The 9,210-nt window shown below is 32.8% G+C and overlaps 4 non-coding genes across 4 annotated transcripts; all 4 read right to left on the reverse strand.

Moving 5' to 3' along the window:
• Positions 1–287: 287 nt before the first annotated feature.
• On the reverse strand, positions 288–359 carry Trnam-cau. Its single transcript has one exon. It is a non-coding gene; the product is annotated as a tRNA-Met (tRNA).
• A 94-nt stretch (positions 360–453) lies between these two features.
• On the reverse strand, positions 454–525 carry Trnam-cau. Its single transcript has one exon. It is a non-coding gene; the product is annotated as a tRNA-Met (tRNA).
• Positions 526–620: 95 nt separating this feature from the next.
• Positions 621–692, reverse strand: Trnam-cau. Its single transcript has one exon. It is a non-coding gene; the product is annotated as a tRNA-Met (tRNA).
• A 95-nt stretch (positions 693–787) lies between these two features.
• Trnam-cau lies at positions 788–859 on the reverse strand. Its single transcript has one exon. It is a non-coding gene; the product is annotated as a tRNA-Met (tRNA).
• Positions 860–9,210: the final 8,351 nt, after the last annotated feature.

A 9,210-nucleotide genomic window follows, 5' to 3' on the forward strand; every position in this document is an offset into this window, starting at 1 on the left:
AAAATGGTAAGCCGAAATATAATGGATATTTTTAGTTTCATCGAGTATCACAAGAAAATTATACGAAATAGACGGCCTAACAGAAAAAAGATCAGCTGAAAAATTACAAAAAAAATAATCGGTTATAAATTAATTGTAAAATTTTTTAAAATTGTTTATTTTTGAGTCGTAGGCATTCTCATGCCGAATTTGTGTTAAATAATATTTAAAACTATTTTTGTGAAAAAACAACTCGAAAACAAGAAGAAAGAATACACTTAAAAACTTTTGAAATTCTAGAAAAGTTCTAGCAGAGCGTGGTTTCGATCCACGGACCTCTGGGTTATGGGCCCAGCACGCTTCCACTGCGCCACTCTGCTGATGGCGCTTTTGATGAATATCGTTATTCTAAATTACCGTAACATTCTCACCAAGAAATAATAAAATTTTAAGCATTCTAATTGTTAAAAGTTCTATCAGAGCGTGGTTTCGATCCACGGACCTCTGGGTTATGGGCCCAGCACGCTTCCACTGCGCCACTCTGCTGATGGCGCTTTTGATGAATATTGTTGTTCTAAATTACCGTAACATTGTCACTAATAAATAATAAAATTTAAAACTTTCTAACTTTTACAAGTTTATAGCAGAGCGTGGTTTCGATCCACGGACCTCTGGGTTATGGGCCCAGCACGCTTCCACTGCGCCACTCTGCTGATGGCGCTTTTGATGAATATTGTTGTTCTAAATTACCGTAACATTGTCACTAATAAATAATAAAATTTAAAACTTTCTAACTTTTACAAGTTTATAGCAGAGCGTGGTTTCGATCCACGGACCTCTGGGTTATGGGCCCAGCACGCTTCCACTGCGCCACTCTGCTGATAGAACATCATATTGAAATTATTAAGTCAATTGTTACGATCGGTAAAAAATACCAGGAAAATGTAATTGAAAATAAATAGTTAATGAGGTGAAAATGAGTTACCGGCACGGATCTTGGACGACGATTAGAGTGGGGATCACTTTACACATCAGACGTGAAACAAACGTATTTTAGTTTACCGGTATATTTTTTTTTTGTTGTATAACTTTTTGTAAACACATAAGAGGAAAATAAAAAAATATTTTTATAATCATCAAATATTGAATATTAAAAAATTTAAATTTAATAAAATATTTTGTATAGTAAAAAAATAATTAAATTTTTAGTATATTACATATATTATTTTATTTATATTTTTATTACATATCTACATCTATGTATATTCGTAAAATTAAAAATACAGGTAATATCGGTGGTAGACATTTCATCAAACAAAGAAATGTCAATAAAATAATGAATGAAAAATTTAGTTGTTTTTTACCATATCACAGTTGTACCATAATCTGTATCGGAGACAATCTCCTAATCTTCTATACATTATATTATTTTTTATTAGAAAAACCTTTGTACACCTTTTTACAAAAATTGCAAGGACGGAGTAGTATGAAATTTCGTACACTTCTAGTTTACTTAGAGAAGGAGTGCAGAATGCTAACATTTGTTTGAAAATTATGGATAAAAATATATTAAATCAATAAAAAAACATTACACAGAATACCATGTATTTGACAGACACGCGAATATTATACTCTTTTGTTGATTGTCAGTCTATAGTCAAATTGAATTTTTTTTTTTTTTTATGTTCTTAATTCTCATTATTTTTTGGGTTTCTTTTAATTAAATTTTTAATCGTAGTCGAATTTCAACCTGTGGGTCACCACTAGTTAGCATAATTTAGCATTTAAATAAAAAATTACATCAACGTTTGTCAACTGTCATCAATTGTTAGAAACGACATAACGGGACATTGCATGGGTCAACTCGCCTATTACTATTAAAAACGTCGGATGTGAAAAACAGCAACTTTACAGGAGAGCGATTCAAAGTGTAAATGGCGTGTATCTTTTTACTTATTTTAAGCAGGATCATGAAATTTTAAAGTAATGCTGTACAGGCTGTTTATGTTTAATATTATTACTAGCCGGTATTTATTGTGTAAATATGAGAAAAGTCACTTGTTACATTTTTAACAGATTAAGACTAATAGGTACTGATTTGTCAGAAGTACCACAACTAAATAATATATGCATAAAATAAAAAAATTCTCTTCAGCTGATGATAGACTTGGTTATTTGGGAACGTTTTATGAAATAAACAAAAAAATGCAATTTTGCAGGTTCGGCGATGTTAATAGTCACTAGCGAACTATTTTATAATGACTTAACACGATCTACAACAAAGCCAAATCTTATGTTACCTACTTATTATTCAGTTCTTCACAAATAGTTTAACATACAAATTTATTCGCATGCCTTCCTAATCATTGTCATGTTTTAACACGAGTTGTTATATGATACATCGAGACCCTGACATTTATATATGTAGTACTTTTGGAACGCACATTCTCAGTAACAAAGCTTAAAAAACTGTGTACTCGTGTATTTCCTCGTTCCTTCCTGGCTCTGTCACGCCGTAGAATTCGTTTTCACGACAAAATTGCTTAATAAATATTTTTTATCGACATCCTTTTTCAAGAAATTGAAAAACAAAAAAAAAAAAATTATATTACTTATTCAGCTTTTTTTTTTTGTTATCGCAGGGGAACCCATTTACGGGTGATATCCAGGACACCCGGGTAGACAGTCCTCCCCCCACCTCCGCATTAATGCTTCTTGCCCCATCCGGCACTTACTCAGCTTTGGATATTTACGCATAATTATACAACTGTTACAAACAGTAACCAGGCAAAGATTGCAGAGCATAAGGCGAGCTTTATACAAATGTCTAAAAGTTATTAGTAATTGCACAATTAATTTTAACGAGATATTAAATAAAACGCAACTAAGAGAAAGCGTCAGCAATAAAGATAATCAGCTCATTAATATTTGTCACTAGACGTCATTTTTTTATTTTATTTTAAAGCTAGTGAATTTAGCTGGACTCTAATAGACGTTAGTTCTTCCTTTTTATTTAATAATAGCTGTGCCCGCGGCTTCGTCAGCGCGGAATTTAACAAAAAAAAAAATCCGTTCGCAGAGTTATAAAATATATAATTTTCTAAAATAAAAGTAGCCTAAGTAACCACTTATTACACCGGAACAATCAGACAAAAATAGTAAAAAATGTTATTTTGTTATATGTACCATTTATATATATCCATATGCATTTAATAAAAAGCGGTTATTTTAATATTACAAACAGACACTCAGACAATTTTATTTATTTGTATAGACACGCTGACCAGCGAATTTCGTAAAACCTTTGTAACCCCTCCAACCAGCACTGCTTTTTTTTCTTCTTTAATATTCTTTTTAAATTGGCCAGAAAATAACTAGCAAAACAATAAGAATTATCCAATATATTGAATTCATTCGGAAGTCATGCGTTTATATACAATTCGGCGAAACATTTTTCATTGGCAGTGGCCAATCGTTTGTCAATTATAAATTAACTTAACGAAAATTTCGTTACAAAAAAGTTTTTAACTAAAATAATTCTTTATTTGAATTTAAAATGCACATAAAAACGTTATAGTAGGAGATCCGAAATAGAGACGAACTTCACCCATCTACTTATTATAATAGATGAAAATTATTTTATATTTGTTTTAGTATATTGGAAAAATAATTGCAAAAAAGTTTAATTAAAAATTGCATTTTTAAATAAGAATAAAATGTTAAATTTTGAATTAAATATAGCCTGGCCAACTTTTTCGCGATTTATCTTTAATGTGGGTACTAAAAAAGATAAATATTTAATTTGTATTTAATTTGTATATGTGTAAGCAGGTGTGTGAAAATCGCGTTTTGTTCATATCTTAGACTATTGGTATAAAAGTTTTGGTAATAAAGTTCAATGCATGATCTAAATGTCATATCGTCGATCTAATGAACAAATTGTTCGAAGGACATTATTACCAATCGCTTTCATTCGTAGAATCGCATTTTCAAGAACAAAGCACAAAGTACATGTGAGAAAATTAACATTGCATAACCCTTACAAAATTATACCCAACTGTTTTTAACTTTTTTGTACACCATTAAAATAACAGATATGATCTAATACGACCATTAATGATTGAGTGTTATTGCTGTTTGATAAAAGATATTCGTAATCACTGCATGAGTATATTAAGTATTTAAAATTTAAAATAGTTTGTTTTTAAAAATAAAATACAGAAGAATTACGTTACCATTAACTTCTAAGCGAAATAAAAAAAAAAGTTTTACTACTAGTGTAAAAAATAGATCTTTATTCAACTAAAGAAAAAATCACACTTCTTTCATTGTTTTGTTCTATTTAGCGATCCCATCGCCTATCTTACACTCAAACAATAGATGATTGGTTAGATCAGTAATAAACAGATAAGATTTATAAGAGATAGGCCGTTTACAATCATTTGTATTTATGAATGGTACCAATGAAGATAAGTTTCATATTAAAGTCAATAAATACGAGTATATGTCACATTATTAACAATGATTTTGATCACCGCGTGACAAGCCTCGATATTTGATTTGATATGCCACGATATGCCTCGTTAATTGTATATCTTGTGGCAGGTTGACAAGAACTCATCTAATGATGATTACTATCGCCCTATACTTTAATTCCATAAATTGCTTCAGTTATCTTCGATTTAGAATATTTGTTTCCGTTGGCTATTTAAGCGCTTTGTGAAAGTTGCCGAAAAAGTCCTTCACATCAGAATAATCAATATGTTTTTGAACAAAATCGTCAAACTTGTTGTAATGAGACAAAAACAATGTCTCTAACATTTGTCACTATAACAGCAGATCAATGACATGTCTCTATCAGCAGTTCAGTGGCCAGTTCTTTTTTTTACTTTTTCGATTATTATTTTTTTCGATTATTTGTAATTCCCATTTTACCAGATGTAAACGACCTAAAAATAGAACACCATGTACCAAAACCCTTCGGGTGTTCCTTCGACACGCCTGGGCCGAGTCACGTGTACGCGGTTCCGCATTTCCACGATCAAAAATACAACACATTTAACATTCATAGAGAAGATCAACGATCCCCTTCCATTAGTAAACGTTGATGGTGAAAATACTGTGTGGCTACGGTACTAAAGAATATAGCCACCCCCTCTCTTCCCGTGGGTGTCGTAAGAGGCGACTAAGGGATAATACAGTTCCACTATCACCTTGGATCTGACCGATCGGTGGCGGGATAACCATCCAACTGCTGGCTTTGAAATACACAGGCCGAAGACGGACAGCAGCGTCTTCGGTGCGACAAAGCCAGTACTGCGGTCACTAACCCGCCTGCCCAGCGTGGTTATGGGCAAAACACATGAGTTCACGTTATTTTTGGCGTAAACTTGTGGAGGCCTATGTCCAGCAGTGGACTGTATAGGCTGTAATTATAATGATGAAATGATGATGGTGAAAATTATGATTATTGGTGATGATGAATAAAGGTACTTATTGATTGATTGATTGTTTTAATGGCTTTCAGTTGTGCCAGTGGAGCACGGTTGATTCCGCAAATGTCACGTAGAGTGGAAACCACAAAGGTATTTATTAGGGCGATGGCGAAAACGCCGTTGCCCTAGTTGAATTGTCTCGGAAACGATAAGTCTGACAATCAGTCTGGCAAGCCTTCGTAGCACAGTGGCAAAAAAAACATTAGACATATCCCACAGACGACGCGACGTGAGTCGAATACTTAAAGGTTATTAAAATTGATATTATCTCTTGCAGATGACCTTGCGTGCATTTTTCACATACCTCAAGTTTCCGCTCGGTCACTTTCAGATTGGCAGTTGTTAATTAAACTGATTATTGTGTTCTTGTACTGCTGTTTATTGGTCTCGCCAAAATTTAATCGTTGTATGTTGATATCCTTGGTATAAAAATAAAAAGAACAGAAACGCTTAAATGCTTTTTAATATAATACAACATAAAAACTGGCTTTAAATAAGTTACACTCATTTAATTATATAACTTTTTGATAGGTGCCAACTTTAATCACGGCAAGTTCGATATTTCAACTTTATCGTACTTATATGTCGTATAAAACAAGACAGTTTTTTCAGCACTTTTTATTTCTAAAACAATCACTTAACCACGTTTATTGTACTTGTTTTTTATGAAGCAAAATAAATAGTGCGGTCAAAACAGACATTTAAAATTACAAAAATTCCGTTAGAAACTCTTTAAATACCAAATCTTAAGTGAATTGTTAATTAAAAACTTGTATCCTACGCATAACTCAAAATAAAAATATATTGAAATTACGAAAAATATGGACATTAATCTAAAAATGCCAACGATTTTGAAGGAAGCAAATAAAAGGTTGGTAAGAGAAGTTGACAGCGAACCACGATTTATGCGTGAAAAAAAGTGTTATAAATTTTAATAATCGGAGAGTGCATCACTAGTATCGGAAGCACACGATTTAATCGTAAAATATTTGCATTGTCCGATTTGTCCGCAATCTCTGCGGGATGTCGTGATAACAACAATATTACCACATAAGTTTTTACTCATTTTAGATTGAAGAGGAAAAAATATACAAGGAAAGGTAAAAAACATCAACCGCTTATAAACTCCATACATTTACATGCATACGTTGAGATGATGATGCATACGCGTATGTTAAAAACTGTAAACCCATATATCCATGTATATAATAAAGTGTCTAACCACATATGTACCTGTACACGAAAATTACGATATTCCTTGGGCAAGACACTCGCATTCCAATCCAAAAAAATATATCTTTGTAGCGAAACACTAAGACATAGTAATTTTAATCTATACAAATAAATAAAATGGAGTGTCTGTTTGTAATATTAAAAGAACCGCTTTCTACTAAATGCATGTGCGTGTATGCACGGTACATATACCAAAATAACATTTTTTACAATTTTTGTCGGTCTGTCTGTCTATCTGTCTGTTCCGGCTAATCTCTGAAATGGCTACGCCGATTTTCACGGGACTTTCACTGGCAGATAGCTAATGTAATAAGGAGTAACTTAGCCTAAGTAACTTACTTTTATTTTAGAAATTTATTTATTTTTTAACTCTTCGACTCAACAATAACTTCTTTGTTAAATTCCACGCGGACGAAGTCGCGGGCACAGATAGTTTTAAAATAATGATATTTATTATTACTTTAAAAACACAATAAAAATGCATAAATATGATTTTTTGAATTAGACCTGTATATAACCTTAGATAAGCACATTTGCGCATTTAACCTTCTTTTAAATAATATTCGATAGTACTAATTTTGATCTGATGGCCTAGTACAACTTACTATGTACAACGAGCTATACCCGCGACTTCGTTCAAAGCTACACATTTAGAATTTCATATTCTTTCTCCCAAGAATACCCGTATTGAATTTGGGATACAAAGTACATGATTTCTTAACTCGTAGTATGGACTTAAAGCGTTAACTCTTTCTCTTCTTCTTAACTCTTTACAAAAGTACAAATCCATTCATCTTCCGCATGATGCGCAGCCTCTTGGCTGATATAGACTGACAGATAAACGAAAATTGTACAAAAAAAAAAAAACTTTTTTGACTTCAGAATGTTATCCAATTTTTTTTTTAAAACATCTTCAATTTCCAGAAATCTAATATATAAAATTCTCGTGTCGCGGTGTTTGCGGTTAAACTCCTCCGAAACGGCTTGACCTATTCTCATGAAATTCTGTGTGTATATTAGGTAGGTCTGAGAATAGAACTTTTCATCCCCCTAAATGTTAAGAATAGTCCACCCCTAATTTTTTTTTAATTTTTAGATAAATTATTTATTTTTTATTTTCTTATGATACAACATTAAAAAATACATACGACCCTAAATTTTCAAACCTCTACGATCAACCCCTATTTTTAAATAGCTTTTAGCGGCAAGACAACGTTTGCCAAGTCAGCTAGTTGTTCTATAATAATTTTATTAGAAGTATAGCCATCAATAAAAAATTTACGAAAAAAGAAATTACTAAACGAAATTTCTCATTAAAATGTATATTTTCTAAATGTTTGATATTTAAAATAAAAATTCGGTCCAGCGCGTTATTATCCACGCAAATGGAAATATTTGGTCGTTATATATACTAACTCGGACTCGAAAGTAAGTTATTTAAATAATTTCTAGACTTTAAGAAGCAAAGTAAGTTATACTCTTATTGAAGTGAAACCTCTTTAGAGTCAATGTGATTTGAGATTCGATGAAACGAAAATACGTCACAATACATATATATATTTTTTTTATGTCACTAGTTCGGCAAACAAGCGTACGGCTCACCTGGTGGTAAGAGATTACCGTAGCTTATAGACGCCTGCAACACCAGAAGCATCGCAAGCGCGTTGCCGACCCAATCCCCAATCCCCAGGAGCTCTGGTCACCTTACTCATCAACAGGAACACAATACTGCTTGAAAGCAGTGTTATTTAGCTGTGATCTTCTGTAAGGTCGAGGTACTACCCCAGTCGGGCTGCTCCATATTTTGAGCAGCAATAAAGAAACAAACACACAAATGTTATGCGAGATTGTTGAGTTGGGCGAGATTAGGAAATAATAAATTATGGGGCAAAAGGCGTAAGCAACGCGTTTTGCATGATGCTTATGACTTTTTTTCACATGACCTTGATTATTTCAAGACCTTTGTCGCACCGAAGATGCTGCTGTCCATCTCCGGTTTGTGTGTTTATAAGCCAGCTGCTTGATGGTTATCCCGCCATCCGTCGGCTTCTACCGTTCCAAGTTCTTAGTAGATTTTTTTTATCCCTCAGTCGCCTCTTACTGGCATATTCTACATATTCTATTCTGCCGTAACCACACGGCAAATCTTACGAACAACTGCTCCAAATTGGACAATTCTTTTTTGTGTCCGTTATCGTCAGGACATAATTTGTATAAAAAAATTCAATTAAAAACATTCGTACATTAAGTCACACGAATTTCTCGATTTTTGGACCCCTCACCGGTCCTTGTCAAAGATGGCTACATAAATGAGACCCCACTACGAAGTGTGACGTCATAAATTTTGTAATTTTACACCTATTCGACATTATCAGTTTTGATATTATTTTCATTTCAATATAACAAGCAATTAGATATATTATACGAGTATTTTGAAATATAATGTCACAAAAATCCCCTTCCCACCCATGTCACACATCATCGATCCTCTCCTCCTTAACAT

This window comes from Melitaea cinxia, chromosome 20 (genome assembly GCF_905220565.1).
Source record: "Melitaea cinxia chromosome 20, ilMelCinx1.1, whole genome shotgun sequence".
Classification (NCBI taxonomy): Eukaryota; Metazoa; Arthropoda; class Insecta; order Lepidoptera; family Nymphalidae; genus Melitaea; species Melitaea cinxia.